At 38.2% G+C, this 20,713-nt stretch overlaps 1 protein-coding gene across 2 annotated transcripts in view; it reads right to left on the bottom strand.

Moving 5' to 3' along the window:
* The window catches only part of Klhl15 (kelch like family member 15), a 932,444-nt gene that overhangs the window by 185,967 nt on the left and 725,764 nt on the right, over positions 1-20,713 (bottom strand). The window lies entirely within an intron of this gene.

Genomic DNA, 20,713 nt, shown 5'->3' with positions numbered 1-20,713 from the left:
CATTCTCTTCCCCTTTCTGAGTCCAACTTTCAAAGCTCCAGGATCAAGGGCATTACCTTTCATCATCCTGTTTCTCCACCCAGTCCACTGGTCTCACAAGGTAATACTTTGTGAAGGCACTACTAAATCAGCTCTCCTTTGATTGGAATGCCCTGCCCCACCCCTCTACCTATGGCCCAAAGTAAATCAGTGGTCAATAGCCCAAAGGGAAATTCATAAATTACCTGGACTCAGTATCTAAACCTGTTGCATCCCCACAGCCGTATTTTCCTCCCAAAGTCTATAATTCTCCAGTTTTTTTGCATGGACCTGTATTCCCTTTCTTCAACTCAATGAGGCCTGAATTTTCCTTCCAAAAGGGTTTTGCGAGTTTGTTCTATGAGTTCTACTGTAGGGAGATCCTAATACAAAAATACAATTTTTCTCTCCTTCTCTCATCCTCTTTCTATGTGTATATCTTTAATTGATCTATTAAGGACAGCAACAAGAGAGTTCTAACAATTTTAGTATGAAGCCAAATAGTGATATTTTAGTGCTTTGGGGGTGGGGCGGGCTGGGTGAATAGATGGGCAACAGTGATTTTGACTACCCCTGCTGCTCTGCATTTGCCAGTTTATTCTTTTGTTTCTATTATCTGACTGTTTGACCCTGTCAAACAAGTGTCAAAATTGTGTATTTGGAAATGTTTAACAACAACAAAAAAGATGTTGTAATGACATAAAGCCTTATGAAAATATTTATGGAGTTCAATAAAAGAAGTAAAAAGACTTTCAGGCACAGTTATGCCATTTGTGTGTGTGTGTGTGTGTGTGTGTGTGTGTGTGTGTGTGTGTGTTTACAGGCATGCAAGTGCAAGTGTGTGCTCATATGCATGGCCAGTTGCAAAATAAAGGCAATTTGTGTGGTGTGAGACTACTTGCTCCAACTATCTTGAGTTGCTTATGCTGCTGTTTTCATTTTCCAAGCATTCCATGGGATATTGCGCAATATTTTCTATCATTTCTGGAAGAGTAGAAAATAAGAACAGAGTCTGAACCTGTAGCCATGAGTACTTAAAACATTTTTTTAAATAGGGCTGTCATTCAGTTTACCTCTTACTTTGCTAAAAACCTAATGGCCCATTCCTACCTAACATTTCTCATTTCTCTTGCATCTACAGTTCTAATATCCAACCTGGATATTTGTGACAGCTTCATTGTTACAATTTTAATGTAGTCAAAGGCCATAACACTTAGGATTCTCCCATTCCAGGTTCCCTCTTAAAACTTGTGGACTTGTCTCCCTAAAATAGACGTTTTAAACTTGTCCATGTGGGTACAGTGACCTTGTTATTTCCTTTATTGTATGTGGTCAATGTGCACATATACTTTGCTTTCCACTAGGCCTGCACATGGCATGTAATGTTGTCTGCCAGAGGTCCACATGAACAAGAATGTCTCTTAGCCTTGCTCCAGAGCAACAGAACACTAAAGTTAGTAAGGTTCTCATTTACTGAAACATTCTAAGCAGGTGTTCAAAATATCTAGAATGTAAGCTGTATCCCGTCAGGCGGTAGAAGTGTCCTCCTACACTGAAGTATTTTAAAAAGTCATAACTCAAAGCTTCCTTACCTTCCTAACCTTTGCCTTTAGCTCATATCTTAGATATTCTCATTTGTCCCCTTCTACAGTCACATCCTGTCCCTTTCACCTGGGTTCTGTCAAATGTCCCAATGCAAGTCATCCAAATTTGCCATTCTTTTTCTATCTTACTAAATCCCAGCTTCCCCGGATTCCAGGAGTAAACTGTCATTACTTCTGTCAGAGTAAGTGGGCATTATCTGGCCCCAGTCTTCCTATAGTACCTCCTAGGAGTTTTAGAAGTGGGAAGACAAATGATGATGTGTTTATTAACGGCATGGAATAAACAGGGGCTAAAAGTGACTGGCAAAAGCTACCTACCTTCTGAATTCCTCTCCTGACCGCTACTTCCTCCTCCACTGAAACCGATTTAAGAGTCCTTTTGTCTTGGATTGTTGGTGGTGTGAAGGAAGACAAGAATATGGATTAAACTGATACCGACAAGGATATGAATGCCATTCTGTGCAGTGATTAGTAGACCTATCTTTTAAATTTTATAATCACAGCCTCAAAAACAAACAAAACTAATTGCAGTTAAAGATCACTTTTGTCTCCAGAACCTATAACAAGTGGCCAGAGAACCAAGGTCTTTGCTTTTCTCCACTTAAGCCACCACTTTGCTTCTTGGCCCACTGGCTTTTGGACCATTAGGGATTTCCTTATTTATATTCACCTATTTCTCCTGGTTCCAGAGGCATCTTCCTGACAAGGCTGTGGTACGTTTGAAGTAGATAGATCTTGCTTGTCCAGGATTTTCCTTGCGAATCCCAAGAACACAAAGTGAGAGTATCCTGTATTGTGCCCCTCAAAGCCCTATCAATGTCAGAATAATATTTCTGCCTGGCTATTTGAATAATACCTCAATTTATTTATAACACAATTGATCATAGACTTAGAAACAAACTGTTCTGGTTGTATATGATATTTATCTCTTAGTTGTGCCCTTTTCCAGTGGACTATTAATATCCTACTCATAATGTTTTCTTGTCTAGTTATTGAAAAGGGAAAGAGGAATTGGAATAGAGTAGCCCTTGTAGTCTTTTTTTTTAATTTTTTATTAATTTATTCTTGTTACATCTCAATGTTTATCCCATCCCTTGTATCCTCCCATTCTTCCCTCCCTCCCATTTTCCCCTTATTCCCCTCTCCTATGACTGTTCCTGAGGGGGATTACCTCCCCCTGTATATGCTCATAGGGTATCAAGTCTCTTCTTGGTAACCTGCTATCCTTCCTCTGAGTGCCACCAGGTCTCCCCATCCAGGGGACATGGTCAAATATGAGGTACCAGAGTTCGTGTGAAAGTCATACTCCGCTCTCCACTCAACTGTGGAGAATGTTCTGCCCATTGGCTAGATCTGGGTAGGGGTTTAAAGTTTACTGCTTGTATTGTCCTTGGCTGGTGCCTTAGTTTGAGCGGGACCCCTGGGCCCAGATCTGCCTATCATAATGTTCTACTTGTAGGTTTCTAGGACCCTCTGGATCCTTCTACTTTGCCATTCTCCCTTTGTGGACAAATGGATTGAGCTAGAAATGATCATAATGAGTGAGTTAACCCAGAAGCAGAAAGACTCAAATGGTATATACTCACTTATATCTGCATACTAGCCCAAGGGGCATGTCCCACGAAAGCCCTTGTGGTCTTAAGACACTACTGTCACTTTTACTTTACCCCCAAATTTAGAGGCCTCCAATGATGTGTCATGTAAGGTAAGTTCCTGTGTCAGGCTGCTTCTCTCTCCGTAAGTAGCTATGGATCTCTCCAGTCCTGTCAGAACGCTGGGTTATAGTCAATACACATATCCTAGTACACATTCTGGGATAGGGTTTGGTAAGCTCCAATAAGGATATTAAAATGATGTTGAAGTGACTGGAATCTCAGTCACACAAATCACTCGGGGCTTAGTGTTCACATAGAAGGATGGACTAGTATTATGAAGACTGAGAATCTTAAGGTCCTCATAGAACAACGTAATGGTGAAAAATATCTCTTTATACATCAGCATCAGTTTGGTTGTACTGTAGTAACTGATAATCCCAAAAGTGTCAGTGGCACAACATACAGGAGTTTATGTCTTGCTCATGTAAATTCTGCCATAGGTTCAGGTGTCTTCCCAGGGTGACTGTGAGCTATTCCCTGTTCACTGTAGCTCCATCTCATCACATACTTTCATAATTTCCACAGCTAGAGATGGCCCAAGTGTGTTTGCTTCTCAGCTCTCTAACAAATTCTGTACTTCTGCTTTCAGTCATAGAGCAAAGCGACAAAAAAAAAAAATTAACATGGCTCATACAACTTCAAGACAGCAGAGACAAGAGAGCTACTGTATTTTTTGGACTATAAGATGCACCCAGTTTTTAGAGCAGTAAAACAAGAAAAACAGTAAAAACAGCAGTCGGACCATAAGGCACACCCTAATTCCTCCAACACACACACATACACTTTGGGGGGGGGAACTGTGTCTTATGGTCCAAAAACAGTAGATATTAACATTCATGAGAAATAGATACTTAGCATCTTCCATTTCCCTGCCCTTCTTTAAGCCACAGCCATCATGCAAACTCACAAGCCTATTTCTAGGATCACAGCTCAGGAGCCCTCTTTTTGAGCCATCTTTACCCAGTAAGTCATTTCTTCTCTTTCCCATTCTCCATTGCTCCCTGCCTCTGGCCATCTTCACACCCACAGACCTAGGTCCAGATTGTTAGTCTTTAAACCCGCTTTGTTCGAGAGCCAACTTTGACTGATGAGACAGACACTCCTTCCCTCTCCCATCTTTCCCTCTGCTTGCTGCATCTCTGCACACACAAGCTTGCTCTATTTTGGAGCCTTCTTTGCACAGCTCAGGTCATGCAGTTCCTGCATTGGCCCAATCTAAGAAAAACTAGATTAACACAACAGACACACGACCAAAGCAAGAAGTCCACATCCCCATGTCAAATCCCCAAAACAAAAACAGTATGAATGACTAAGAAAGGATGTCAAACATCAAATTTACTAGTCCTATAGAAGTATTGTCGGGGCTGGAGAGATGGCTCAGCGGTTAAGAGCACTGACTGTTCTTCTAGAGGTCATGAGTTCAATTCCCAGCAACCACATGGTGGCTCACAGCCATCTATAATGTGATCTGATACCCTCCTCTGGCCTGCAGGTATACATGCAGGCAGAGCTCTGTATACATAATAATAAATAATAAATCTTTAAAAAAAAAAAACAAGTATAGGCTCAGGACACAGCATTTTAAAGGACAGCTTCAATTGTTATTTAAGGATTCAAGGAATTAAAGAAAAATAATATCAAACACCTGCAGAACTCCAAGAGAATAACAATAAACACCTGAGTGATGCTCCAGAGAATGCAGATACACAGTTGAATGAAATGATGAAGACAGTTAGGGATTTGAACCTAATTTCAATAAATCAATACACGTATTTGCAAGAACAGAAGCTGAAATGAAGATGAAATTGGAAAACTCATAACCAAGGTGTATGTGGGCCAAACAAATTTTACTTGGTGGGTCATTAAAAAAAAGGACACAAAGTTGGAAGAGGTGGAGGGCTTAATGTGAAAGGAGTTAAGGGAAGAAGTGGGGGATATACATCATTAAAATTCATCGTATACATGTATGAAATTCTCAACGAAGGAACAAAATTACTGTTTTTAAAAGGCTTGACTATCAGGCTACCAAGAAGAGACTTGATACCCTATGAGCATATACAGGGAGAGGAGGTGCCCCTCAGTCACAATCATAGGGGAGGGGAGTAAGGGGAAAATGGGAGGGAGGGAGGAATGGGAGGATACAAGGGAGGGGATAACCATTGAGATGTAATATGAATAAATTAATAAAATATATTTTAAGAAAAGGAAAAAAAGGGTTGAATATATGTAGGGTTTTAGTGTAGCTTTATGCATGACCTCTACTATTACACTATGGGTTACAATATGGTGTAATATAAATTAGAATTGTGCATTAGTCTTTTGTTACTACATATACTCTGCAAGATGTGTCTTTTTAAACTTTAATTTAAGTGACACAGAGTTTATGCCACTTGACAGGCAAATATTATTGAGGTCAATGTCAAACACTTATGTGGAAATCACAGCTTAATTTTCATATCCCAGTGTATCCTCCCATAATTAATCTGCGGGTGTAGGACATACCTTGTTCTAAATGAAGACTGTTCTGGGCACCCAGCACATGAATGTTTGGAAAGGAGGAGTACCCACATGTCCCTGAATTGGAAAATGTCTTTCCTTGCTCCACTGAATTGGTAATAGAAGATTTTAATCTAGAATGAAAGAAATTTAATTAATGGCTCCTCCAAACCTTCAAGTCATTAAACTGTTGTCTCTGTAACCGTGGCTGTGCTGTGTGAACCTCTGGGTTCCAGTTGTCTGTTCTAAACTCAGGCTCTCCTTCCTTCCCCAGCCCTATATTGGAGGTTCTTCACTCTCATGTGCTTTTCCTAACATCCTCACCTCTGAATCTAAAAGGTTTGTTATCATTTTGGAGGGTGCATAGTCATTTTTTAACATAATGACATTAATTAGCTATTATTAAAAGCTGTCCAAGAAATAACAATGATGTATTAACATGAAGTAATTAGTTAGAATAAGAATTTCTTTTTCTGTGACTCACCCTAAAACCCTAGAGGCAAATTGCCTGAGTTCTAATCCTAGGCCCATCACAATTTCCTAATTATAGAATTTAAGACAGATGGCACATGAGTGTGTGTGTGTGTGTGTGTGTGTGTGTGTGTGTGTGTGTGTTCTCGTGTGTGAGTGTGCTCTGAATTTCAATTTCCTCATCTGCCCTATATAAATAAAAATAGTATCTGCTTCACATCATTACTTTAAGGAGCACATTTCCAGTTAAAAATGGAAAGCACTTATACAAGAATAATCACAGGAACTTTAATTATAAATGCTCTAAAGTGAAAACCTACCAGTATCTCTTAAATAATGAATGAATAAATAAAATATGAATTGATACAACATGCTACCCATATGCAAAAAGGAATGAAGACTGATGCATAATATTACCTTGGGTAAGCCTTGAAAACATACTATATGAAAGAAGTCAAAGCCAACAAGATTTTCTATGATTTATTCATGTGAAACGTCCTCACTAGGCAAGCCCATAGACAGTAAATTAGTAGTTTTCCTGAGACACTAGCCAGTAACTCTTTGTAATCATCCATGTCAGGTACGGTCGATGCATATGGCATATTTGGTTCATCCACTGAAAAAGTATAGGTATGAAAGAAATGCTATACAAAAGAGTTTCCATATGGTTTCTTTCTAAAGTGATGAAAATGATACAAAATCAATTGTGATAATAGTTTGATTAACTGTGAATATACTTAAAAACAACACTGAATTATATTTAAAGGGAAGGATTTAAATCTCAATAAATCTGTTTTGTTTATATTTTGAAGGAAAGAGGTCTTAGCACACTACTTTTCTGTACATATATTCTTATTTGTTTTGTTTTGTTTTTTCGAGGCAGGATTTTTCTGTGTAGCCTTGGCTGTGCTGGACTCACTTTGTAAAATAGGCTGGCCTTTAATTCCACAGAGACCCAGCTGCTTTTGCCCCCCAGAGTGCTGGGATTATAGGTATGTGACACCATGCCCAGCTTGTACATACATTCTTAAGGGATGCCTCTACAAAGCTCTCCAATTTTGTCTCAGAGGGAAACTTGTATAATGGCTTGTACTTGCCCCAATATGTCTAAATAGCAAGCCTTTCTCTCACTGTTGTACCAGGCTTCTACTCACCAATTCTTTGTAATCTTCCACATCTTTTGGGGTCTGTGGAACTACCATATTTGGTTTGGACCCTGGAAATTTTTTATAGGTATGAAAGAAATGCTATTAAAGCTTGGTTTCTTGTTCAGAAAACAAATTGAAAGATATGTTTTGTACATATTTTATCTTTACATTAAGACAGTTAAAGAAATATCCTGGCATCCACAAGATGATACGGTGAAGCCTGTTAACCTGAATTAAATACCCAGGCCCCACATAGTAGAAGAAGGGAACTAAATTACACAAGTTGTTCTCTGGCCTCACATACCATCCCTGGCATTCATTCATAGATAGATGATAGATAGATAGATAGATAGATAGATAGATAGATAGATAGATAGATGTTTTTCTTTTGGCTTTTCAGCACCTTATGATATTCTTTAAGCTATAAGGTATATGACAAGTCATATAAGAGAAACTCTGGAGCCTGTCCAACTGATGTACAGACCAAGCTAAGATTCCTGCAGTAGCCAAGCCTCCTAATGCTCTGGTTGCTTAAGCCCTGTGTTGGTTTGCCAAGGACTGCCACCACCTCCCAGCCTCTTTCTTTGCCTTTGGGATTCACTCGATCCTAGTTTGCTCCCCACCAAGGACTCTCTAGCTTGCCACATGGCACAAAGACACAGGTAAACTATCTTCACGCCTCTTCCTAGTCTCCCTCCTTTCAGGTCACCCAACGCTAGCAACTCCTTTCCAGAGAATGTACCTCCTAGATTTTCTACCTCCCTTTGAGATTCACCAGATTCCAGCCTGCTCCTCACCAGATACTCCCTCTCCCCCCAGAGCCATGCCAGATGCCTGGTTGGATTCTCCAGTTTTCCTATACTGCCTTGATACCTAAGACAAGCCCACACTTTCAGGAGAACCATATTTCAAGCTCCTGGAAATGGTCACTAAAGTTACCAGGGCTATATTTGACAAGCAAAAGAACTGGAATAGAGGCTGTGATTTCAAGTGCTAGATAAATAGAAGAATCAATAATCTAACCCTGTTCCCCTCCAGAACATCATTCAAACTCCCATGGAAAGAATAAAGTAGACTTGATCACAAAAGACAAATTCAAACACGAACGAATTTAGATACACCAATCCCAATATGAAAATAAAAATGACCAATAGACACTTAAGATAAGGAATTCAAAGGAATAGTCAAACAACTCAAAGGAGATAAGGACAAATTAATGAATGAAACAAGGAAATTAATCCAAGACATAAAATGGAGATCAAATTGCTGGAGAAAATTCAAACATAAATGATTGTAGAAATGAAACTCAATAAGCCAAAGAAAAGCCTCACCAACAAAATGGATCTTTTCAAAAACAGAGTCAAGAATGGAAGGCAAATTGGAGGAATTGGATCACTTAGTAATGGCTAATGATAAATGGAAAAAAGAAAGTACGAACAGAACACATAAAAAGTCTTGGACCGCCTCCTCTGGTCATAAAAGAGAAGAATACCATAGTGAAGATATAGAACATATCTTTACTATGAATATAAAAATCTAAAATTCTGAAAGCTAGATACATAATACATAAGGCTTACAAAATAGATTGACAGAAACCTTTAAAGGTAGAAGGACTGAAAAATATATTTTAATTTCTTAAAGACCACAATTATCTAACCAGAGTATTATACTCACCAAAACTATCCATTAAATTGAAGCCATTTTAAAAAATAAGGATTCCATTATAAAAAAACAAACAAACAAAAGAATTTGACTGCAAGGCCAGTTCTACAGAGGATACCAGAAATAAAACATAAATCTAAAGAGGAGGATAAACACACTCACAGAGCTAATAGGATCAAGTAAACAATCCCAGAACAAGTAATCAGAAGCGATAGCTAAGAAAATAGCACAAATTAATAAAATGACAAAAAATAATCACTTCTTTCAACGAGTCTTAGTATTAGTGATCTACATTCCCCCAACAAAGAGATGCAAATTAGCAGACTGGATTAGAAAACAGGATTCATCTTTTTGTTGCCTCTAAGAAACAAACTAAACCATCAAGCATAGACATTATGGGATAAAAGAATGAAGATGATATTACAAACATAATGAAACTAAGAAACAAGCACGTGTAGCTATTTTGATACCTGACAAAATGGTCTTCAAACTAAAATTAGTCCAAAGAGATAAGGTAGGGCACTTAAATCTCATTCAACAAACAAACAAAAATACAGGATATTACAATTCTAAACATGTATGTATGTATGTATGTTTAAACACAGGCAGCAAATATCACAAAATAAACACTTTTACATCTAAGACCACAGATTGGCATCAACACAATGATGATGGGTGATTTTAATTTCCCACTCTTCCCAAATGACAGGTCATGAAGAAAAATTCCAAACAGAAAAACTCTAGAGTTAAATGACATCATCAATCAGATGGACCAAGCAGATATACAAAACATTCTACCAAGACATTATGAAAGGCAATTCTTTTCTACAGCCACCTTTTCAGCAAGTCTTCTCTAACAAACATAGATGCAAATTTTCTCAATAAAGTATTTGTGAACAGAATTCAAGAACACATAAAAAGTTTATTCACCAAGATCAAGATGGCTTCATTCTAGAAATGTAAGGATGGTTTACTATACAGAGATAAAAAATTATTCCATCACATAGATTCAAGTACAGAAACCACATGATCATCTCATTGGGGTTCAGAAAAAAACATTTTACAACATCCAACATCACTTTATGATTCTAAAAAAATCCCTTGAGAGCTTAAGACTATGGGTGATACATTTCAGAATAGTAAGGGAAACATAAAGCAAGCCCTCAGCCAGTATCTTGCTAATCCTAGAAAAACTCAAGGCATTTACAATAAAATCTGAAATGAGACAAGGATGGCCATTCTCTTTGTTATATTCAATATAGTACTTGAAACACTTACTAGCTAGAGCAATAAGAGAAATGAGGTGCAAATGGGAAAGGAAGTACCCTTATTTGCAGATAATATCTATATAAAATGTGCTAAAGATCCCATCGGAAACCTCCTACAACTATTAAACACATTCAACAAAGAAGGAAGATATAACATTTAGACAAAAAGAGTAGCCTTTTTATGTAAAAATGAAAAACACACCAAGAAATCAAAGGAAATAACATTATTCACAATACCCTCAAAAGTAAATTGGTATAAAACTAAGACAAATGTGATAGACTTGTGTAATGTAAACATAAGACATTGAAAAAGAATTGAAGAAGATACCATACAAGAAGATGGAACAACTTGCCACACACATGTATTGGTAGGATTAATATTGTTAAAAATATCAATTTACATATTCAATGCAATCTCCATCAAATTTGTTTGAGAGGTTTATATAGTTCTGGAATTACATTGTTTTCAGCTCTTTCTCTCCCCCAATCTCACTCCTCCAAATTTATGACCTCTACTTCCTTGGTTATTATTGTTACATACACATTTTCGTATATTTATACAACCTTCTGAATCCAGTTACTATTGCTCATATGTGTGAATATGTGTGTATGTGTTTCTGTGTGTGTGCGCGCATGCGTGGATGTGTGTTTGTGTTTGTGTGTGTGTGTGTGTGTGTCTCTCTCTCTCTCTCTCTCTCTCTGTGTGTGTGTGTGTGTGTGTGTGTGTGTGTGTGTGTGTGTGTGTGTGTACCTAGGGCTGACCACTTAGGATAGAATAACTTATAAGGAGCATTGTCCCTGGAAACTAAATTTTACTCTCTCAGCCATTAATTGCCTACGGTTCATCAAAAAAAAAAGGTGCCCATGCATGTTACCATGTCAAATGGTATCTTGCTGGTCTTTCTTAGAAGACCAAATTTTGATATTTCATGAGTGGATATTCTCTGGCATATATATCTCACAATAGGTGTCCTGGTCCTCTGGCTCTTATACTTTCTGTTCCTTCCATGATGTTCTCTGAGCATTAGCTGTAGGGACTATGTCATGGATGTATTAACTTGATGATGGGCCCTCTGTGATCACTATTCATTGTATTTTTACCAGTTCTGGATGTCTGTAATAGTCTTCATCTGTTTTCTCCAAAATGAATCTCCCTTAATGAAGAGTGATAGCTACACTTATCAGTGGGTATAAGGATAAGTATTTAGAATACAGTTAGAAATACTGTTTGGGTAAGTGGCAGTAGTAGGTTCTCCTCTTGGGTCCATGACCTCATCATTAATGAGCTTGTTTTACATTACTAAGCATGAATTCACTCTGAAGGAGTGGGCTTTATGTCCAATTTGGTAGCTATTGGCTAATTCTAAGATATAAGTGCCTCCACTGCACCTTTGCAGATATTCTTTCATGTTTGCCATTGTTGGGGTTAACAAGCTTCACAGCTGGGTGGGGTTGATAGTTGCTGTTTTCCTTTGGCAGCTTGCAAAGCATCTTCAGCAACTATGAGAACTAGTCTTCTTAGAGGAGGTTTCCAGATCAGTTCCAGATCAATTCCTCCAAGTTCTGCATTTGGTGTGTGTGGTTTCAGCAATAAAGTCTTACCATCAACTTCTTAGAGGTAACTAAGGACAACAGCGGTAGCCCATATTATTTTGGGGGTCTTTTTGACTCAGTGACCAAAACCTCACAAGGAGGTTTTTCATGCCTAGTTTTAGAGATTTTGTTAAATAATTTCTGGGTTTTAGAGGATATTTTATACCTCAAGTAGAATAATTTTGCTTAAAGTATATATGATATGTGCGTACACATATACATATTATAGGTGTATTTTAAATAAAAATTAAATAGTATATTTTCTTCTGGCTTTTTCAGATATCTTTATTATTATTTATCCCTTCTTCTTCACTCTCCCTCTCTATTGCCTTACCTACATTTTCTCCACTTTAAAAGACACCCTGTTTTTCCCACATTTTTTCATAGAACTTGTATGATGCTATCCTTCTCTAAGGCTCCTTCTCCATCACCATGGGTCCATTTTAATTTTCCTGGTTTCTGTGGTTATTGCAGGCAATATATTCACATCTAAATATCTGGAGCAAAGATCTTCAATAAGAGAGGAGAGGAGAGGCAACATTTGTCTTTCTGAATCTAGATTATCTCACTTAGTGGAACCACAAAAGACCCTGAGTAATGAAAGGAATCCTGAGAGAATAGATTACCATATGCAATTACAAGCTATATTAGAGATCCATGTCAGTAAAACTGCATAATACTGCCACAAAAATAGATATGTAGAATTTTAGGAAGACAACCCATTCAGGAGTGAGTGCTCAAGATTCTCACTCTGCACACTGTCCACTTGAGGGTTTCTGTATTGATTCCCATTTGCTGCAAAAAGAAGCTTCCTGATGAGGGTTGAGTCAGGCACTGATCTGTATGTATAGCAATATGTTATTGGGAGCCATTTTATTGCTATGTTCCTATAACAGCTATATCAGAATGCTAGTAGAAGGTTTTTCCTAGGTTCATGACCTATCTAGACTCAGGTTTTTGGCCACTTTAGGAGTGTCAGCTATGGCTTCTCTATTATGGAATGAATTTTAAATCAACTCAAATAGTCAGTTACTCCCATAACTTTTGTGCCACTATTACACCAGCATATATTACAGACAGACCACTATTGTGCATCTCAGAGTTTGCAGCTGGGTGATATCAATGCTTACACTTCTCCTCCAGTAGCATGCAGCATACTTTCCAGCACCATGAATGTTAGTCAATAGAATCAAACTGTTCATCTGGGCATCATTTTGGCTTCTCCATGTTTGATGACATAAGTAAGTGTTATCTTCAACAATCAATTTGTGGAGTACAGCCAGTAGCCTTGATAATAGCATGTGTTGTTTGGAAGCATTCCATACCCTTTAGTCAACGACTCAGCAAGAATTTTAGCATTTTATTTACTTGTTTATTTTATGTATGAGTGCTCTGTCTGCATGTATGCCTACATGCCAGAAGACAGCATTAGATCCATGTGTAGATGGTTGTGAGCCACCATGTGGTTGCTAGGAATTGAACTGAGGACATCAGGAAGAGCAGACAGTGCACTTAACTGTGGAGCCATCTCTATAGGCCCAAGTTTTAGCATTTTTAGGCCTGAAGGCTTTAATTAGTGGCATAAGATGTCTAGTTAGGGCATTTTCTCCTCCATTATAGGGTGGCTCGATTTAGGTTTCTTTCCTATATGTATATATTTTAAGAATCTTGTACCATAGTAAGTTTCCATATAAATTTTCAAAAGGGCTTTGGTGTTACTGTCCCTCCATACATTCTTTCCTATTCCTCTCCCCACTTCAAATGACATGTCTATTACTCTCTCACAAAAATCAACTCCAAATTGATCAACAATCTCAATGTGAAACCTGAAATACTGAATCTGCTAGAAGAAAACATTGTCAGTGCCCTACAAGATACAGGTATATGAAATTGCTTTCTGAATAGAATTCCATTTGTTCAGTGACTAACATCAATAACTATCAAGTGGGACCTCGTAAAACTAAAAACCTTCTGTATAACAAAAGAAACAAGCAACCAAGTGAAACGGAATCTTACAGAATAGGAGAGATTTTTTACCAGCTATTTATCAGATAAAGATTAATATCCAAAATATATAAAGAACCCCAAAAACAAGAGTCAAGAAAATCAATGTCCCAATAAAAAATGACTAAGAAATAGTTTTAAAGGCATTCACCATTGTTAGCAATTAAAGAAATGCAATTTAAAATTATTTGAGATTATTTGAGATTACCTTAGTCAGAATGGCTAAGATCAAGTAAACAGCTTACAACAGATTTTCATATGTGTATACATTATTATTACCCACCCAAATACTCATCCTTATATCCCTTCCATCTCTATCTATCCTATCTCCTCTCCACAAGCACCTTCTCAATATTGATGTGATTTTTTGAAACTTGATGCATTTGGAGCTCTCTATTATAGCCTGGTGGATTTACCAATGATTGGTTACTCAACTAATGAGATAGCTTATCACTGGCAACTAATTCACTAGGTAAAACAGAGCCATTGGAGTCCCTTCTGCATTCATGGCTGGCTGTTGCCATGCCAATATTTGAGCAGGCATGGTGTAGGCAAGTTTCATTGCATTGAATTCATGTCTGGAATGACTGGGTTGTACCCAGAATATAACATTCTGTATCCCTTCTTCCTATCTGGTGTCTCATTCATTCTTGTCCATTGTAATGCTCTTTCTTTTAAACTCTACTTAGTGTGTCTGAGCCTCAACCTCTCTTCCAACCTCCCAATCTTACCTAAGAGAGAGAAGGTTAGTGGGGAGAGGGGGCCCCTTTACTTCTCCCAGTTGTTTAGTGTCAATTGAGTTCTTTTGGACTATATCTGTCTCTGTCAACAGCAGAGCAGCCAGCAGTCTTCTCAAATTTCTCTCTGTCTGTATGCTCCAAACCATGATACTGTCCATCTCTGGTCTCTTCAAACTGCTACATACCACATGCCACATGCCAACACTGCACTCCAGGCCATGTTCTCACTGTGCTTTTATTTATATCCTCCAAGCCCTAGACCACATCCCTCTACAAACTGAACGAGGAAGGCCTTACCAGCTGGCAAATGCCATGCCCGGAACGAGACAATTAACAGGTGTGGACAAGATAAAGCTCAGACTAAAATCCCACACTTGAGATTAGAACAAAAAACATATTTACATAACACAACTGAGTTTACAGAGAAACCAAAACTTTCATTATAGTCCATTCTTACACTGAGTACTCAACTTTCACTTGTTCTCAGCACTTTAAATGGCCATGTGCCCATTTATTCCTTACTTGTCACTGCAAAGAGAAGATTCTCTGATTACTGCTGAGAGTGGCATTTGGTTATTGTTATGAACACAAATAATTAGAAAGTAGTTTCATGCGGTGTTACTTAGTTGAACAAAATTAGTACATTGCTCACTAGAGTCCTTTACATGCTCAGGTTTAGCTAATTTTTTATTGGAATGTACAATGTCAGAAATTGATTCTATTTTATATGCCATACCTCAAATCTAATTACAAGGCAGTTAATTACTGTTATAGACCAGCTGAACCACTATTGCACAATTAGACACATCTTGCCTGTTAAGGTGGTATTCATAGAGATTTTTACAGGGTAGAATGTTGGTACCTTTTCTCCCACCCATACCTTGAATTGCACCTTTCAGCTTTACTAGGCAGTAGGGAAGAAGCATTTACATTAGTTCTAAGTTGTTTCTTCTGAATTTTGCAATCAAGGTGTGTGCTGTCCTCAGCTATATGATCTTATCATCCAGTTCCGATTGGCAACAAAAAGGAATGGCAAGAGCTTGTATTTGGCGTGGGAGCACTAGGGTCTCCATGGACTACCTGGCACTGGAATTTTTGTTGAATAATGTAACACTTCTAGAATCAACTACCTTTGACCTTGCATAGAATTGTTTTTTAAACTGTTTTATAACATATAAAATAGATTACTGTTATATAATCTATTAATACTAAGTTTCTAATTGAGTTAAAAGATAATGTGATAATATGCAATTTCATATATCATTCCAATTGGTTAGCCACATCTCCTTCTCCTCTTCTTCTCCATTCTCCTGACTCAACTCCCTGCCTTCTCACCCTCAGTATTGACCATCTCTGTTGTCATATTACCAGTCTTCTACAGTACTCCTCCCTTCTTGGACCCTGCTCGTTTCTTCCTAGTATCCTTTAAAAGAAAAACGGCCTTATCATTATCCTACTTTGAAAATAGCATATCTGTCTCAGTTAGTTTTCTATTGCTATCATAAAACAACATGGCCAAGTCAAATTATAAAAGAAAGAGCTTAGATGGGTGTATGGTTCCCGAGGATTAGGGTTCCTGGTGGCTGACTGAAGGCATAATGGCATGTGGCTGGAGCAGCAGCTGAGAGCTTACATCTCCATCCATGAGCAGGAGGCAGAGAAAGCAAACAAGGGATTTGTGAGAAGATTTTAAAACCTCAAGCCATCCCCAGTGATGTACCTTCTCCAAAAATACTAGATCTCCTAATCCTTCCCAAACAACAACCAAGTAGGGACCAAGCATTCAAATATATGAGCCCATGGGAGCCATTTTAATTCCAATTACTGTACCTTCCAAAACTATGAATCAAATTATATCATTGGCTAACACATATCTTCCTTTAAACTTTAGGATGCTCTAACATGTGTCAAACCTTTTTAATGCTATGCTGACTACTTTAGTGTCAACTTGACACAAATAGAGTTATTTGGGAAGAGGAAAGCTCAATTCAGAAAATGCTCCCCTCCCCAGGTTGGCCTGTGAGCAAGACTGTGAGGCATTTTCTTAACTGATCATTGATGTGGGAGGGTCCAGCTCACTGTAAGCAGTGCCACGCCAGGGCTGATGGTATTGGAGTCTATAAGGAACCAGCTTGAGTAAGCCATGGGAGATATCCAGTAAGCAGCACTCCTCATGGCTTCTTCAGTTCCTGCCTCTGGGTTTCTGCTTCACTCAATGATATCCTTAGCAACTGTAAGGTAAAAGAAACTCCTTCTTGAGTTTCTTTTAGTCAATACAGTAATAGAAATCATAAGACAGAAATTGGTACCACAATCATGAGCTATTTCTGTGACAGACTCGATCAAGTTTTTGGAAGAGTTATGGAAAGACTTTTGAACTTTGGTCTATAAAAGGCATTGAGTGGTCAGAACTCATGTGGATCTTGGAAGATAATAGTGAGAGCTGTTTAAATGATGGAGGCCTGGCTTTTGAGAGGCCATTAAAGAATCTATTGAGATCATTCAATATTTGAATTTTAGACTTCTTCTGGTCAAATGGAACTGAAGCATCAGCTGTGATTGGCAAGATACCAGAACCACAAAAGTGAAACCTTTGTATTGCTGTGACAATGGATACCGGTCAGATGGAGCTAAAGAAACAGCCACAATTAAAAAGAAACCAGCATCACGGAGGAAAAAAATCTTCTGCGGAGTGTTTCCTCAGGGTCAGCACACAGATTCTGTGGTCCAGATGGGGCCAAAGCTGTAACTCGTGATGCCAGTTGAACCTGATAATGTGTAAGAATTTCCAAGGTGGTATTGGTTTTGCAGTCTTGAAAGAGTCATGAAGAACTTCTGAAGCTTGACATTGTAAGAATCTAAGAAAGGCCATTGGTGTAAGTATAGCCTTAGCTACAATATAACCTCAGGATTGAATAAATCATAAAAATAAGTTGAGGTTTGGTGCTATGAGGCAGGGTATGTATTCCTAAAGAGAGTCCGGAGGAGGCTATTGGAGAAGGTACAGCTCAGTTACAGAGAAATATTTCAGTAGGACTCATAAGTTATATTATTTGATATTTGACAAAGAGGCAAAAACATCTATACTAGAGAAAAGATAGCATCTTCAAAAAAAATATAGCATCTTCAACAAATTGCTCTTAGAAAACACAATGTCCACATGCAGAAGAATGAAATTAGACCAATCTATATTACCCTGCACAAACATTAGATCCAAGTAGACCAAAGCTCTCAATTTGGAGCCTGTACCACTATGACTACTAGCAGACAATTTAGGCAGTATCTTATAAGATACAGGTGCAGAAAAGGACTTTCTGAACAGACCTCCATTTGCAAAGGAATTAAGGGTAACAACAGACAAGTAAAACCTCATACAACTGAAAAGCTTCTGTACAGCCAAGAATAAGGACACAGACTAATGAAGAAAAAAATCTGTCATGTGTGGTTACTTTTCTGTTGCTATAAGGAGACATCATGAGCAAGGCAACTTATAGAAGAAACAATTATTGGGAGCATATCAGTGAAGCAGCAGCTGAGAGTTTACACACAGATCCACCCAGAAAGCAGAGAGAGTTAACTGGAAATGGTATGGGATTTTTTTTTGTTTTTGTTTTTGTTTTGAGTTGGTTTCATTGTTTGTTTTGGTTTTTCAAGACAGGTTTTCTCAGTGTAGTCTTGATTGTCCTAGAACTTACTCTGTAGACCAGGCTAGCCTCAAACTCAGAAATCATCCTTCATCTGCCTCCCAAGTGCTGGGATTAAAAGCATGCACCACCACGCTTGGCCTAAAACTGGCTTTTAAAAATACCTCAAAAAGTGTTCGTCATACTTAGTAATTAGGGAAATGCAAATTAAAACAGGTCTCACCCTAGTCAGAATGGCTAAAGTTAGCAAAACAGTGGACAACAAATTATAGAAAAGATTGTAGAGAAAAAGGAACCTCCATTTTACTGTTGGTGGCACTGCAAATTGAATCAGCCGTTCTGGAGATCAGTATGGAGAATTCTCAAAAATCTAAAAATAAATTGATCATGTGACTCAGCTATACCAGTACTTTGTATGCCCAAAGAACTGAACATCCTATTTCACAGGTATTTGCTCAGCCATGGTCATTGCTTCTCTATTTACAATAGCCAGGAAATGGAAACAACCTAAATGTCCTTCAATACATAAATGAAAATGTGGTCCTAGTACACAAAGTAATACTCTTTGCTTTGAAAGAAAAATGAAATCATAAAATTTGTAGATACATGAATATACCTAGAAACAATTATATTGAAGTTACACTCACCCAGAAATACTAATGTTGTGTGTTTTCTCTCATCTGAAGTTCCTAGCCCCAAATCTTCATGTGTGCAAACACAACATGGAGTGTCAACAGAAAGTAGGAAAGCATAAAAGGACCACAGGTATATGTGTTGGGGGAACTTGGGAGAGGAATGGCAGGATATAGATGAAATGAGGTAGGGACAGAACAATGAGAAGGGGACGCCAAGTGGAGAAAAGAAAGGAATGTCAGCAAAGAAGGAGAAAAGAGGGACAAACAACACCAAAGTTGCTTGAGAAAGCCTCAGGGAATCACATATTTTATTTGCCTGAAATTATGCACAATATGTGTGTGTGTGTGCACGCGCGTGTACGTGCACATATATCTTAAAGGAACTTAAGCCACTTGATCATGTAGTGCTCTCCACAAGAAGCACAGACTAACAAAAGAAAAACAAACAGCACCAGGCATGAGAAATCTCCTTTTGAAGAGTTAGTCAGGGTATTCCCAGTGATTCCCAAGACAATATAGATTATTGATGAAGCCCTTTATTGACTTTCAGGGGTCAATTTTTTGAAGACACCATACACTTAAGACACAGGACACAGATGACTTGATTGGGATCTGACCTGAAAGCCTCTTTCATGCAATCTAGCTTCCATGGTTCTAGGAAATACTATGAAACATACCAAGAGATGAAGCAATAAAACAATTCGACCTAGCCTTTGTATTACCACAATTTACCAGCATGACAAGGTATGCATAAAGGTGCAAGAAGTGGCACTCACATCTTGATGGCAGCAAACAAATGTCTACTTAGACTTGAGGCCCACTTAGCAGGAAGGAAATTAGGCCTTATACTGGAACTTAGCCAGCTTCCTGGGGCAAAAGAGGTCATGGGTCTTGGAAAAGAATCTACCACTTTGGTAGACAAGAATAATTCTTTACTATATTCTAAATCTTTCTCTTGTACTCACAGATGAGGGGTAGTTACCACCCCTCATCAAAGAAGCTTCTCAATAAAGCAAGTGGAGACCATTAGAGAAAAACATAACTGGACACGATGAAAAGATCAGCAGATCTTGCAGAGCCCAACCCCAATGGATACATCCACACTACAGTTCCTGCATCTATGACTCAGGAAATATTACAGAAGAAGAGGCAGAAAGACCGTAAGAGCCAGAATATAAGAGTGGAAACTGCCTCTGACATGAACTCTGGTGCCCCCAACTTGAGCACTTCCCCTTGGTGGGGAGGCCTGGTGGCACCCAGAAGAAGGGGAAGCAGGCTATCTGGATGAGACCTGATAGGCTGTGATCATATGGTAGGGGAGGAGGTCTTCTTCTGTCACAGACCTAGGGTGAAAGGAGGGAGGGGACAACAGGAAGATACAAGTGAGGGGATAACAATCAGGATTCAATCTGAATAAATTATAATACAAAATTTTTAAAAATCTGCTATGAAGCCGTCTTTCCTAGAAATGGTTTCATAAATAAGAATGGACAATGGCAATATCAATATACATATTAGCATGGGAAGGAAATATTTAATATACAGTGGCACAAAGAATTACAAGCAACTGATGATTGTTGTAAGAATAAAGATTAGCCTCTCCTGGAAATGATATGCAAGAAAACACACATAAGCCTGCTGGAAATGATGAAGACATGTATTATTTAAAGATGTAATTCAATAAAAAGATAGAATAATTGCATGAAACTCAAGCTGAAATGAAAAGGAAATTGAAAATAGCCCAATGAGAAAGCACAAGGTAAAGAATTACAAGG

This window comes from Acomys russatus, chromosome X (genome assembly GCF_903995435.1).
Source record: "Acomys russatus chromosome X, mAcoRus1.1, whole genome shotgun sequence".
NCBI classification, from domain to species: domain Eukaryota; kingdom Metazoa; phylum Chordata; class Mammalia; order Rodentia; family Muridae; genus Acomys; species Acomys russatus.
This window is presented reverse-complemented; position numbering and strand designations above follow the sequence as displayed.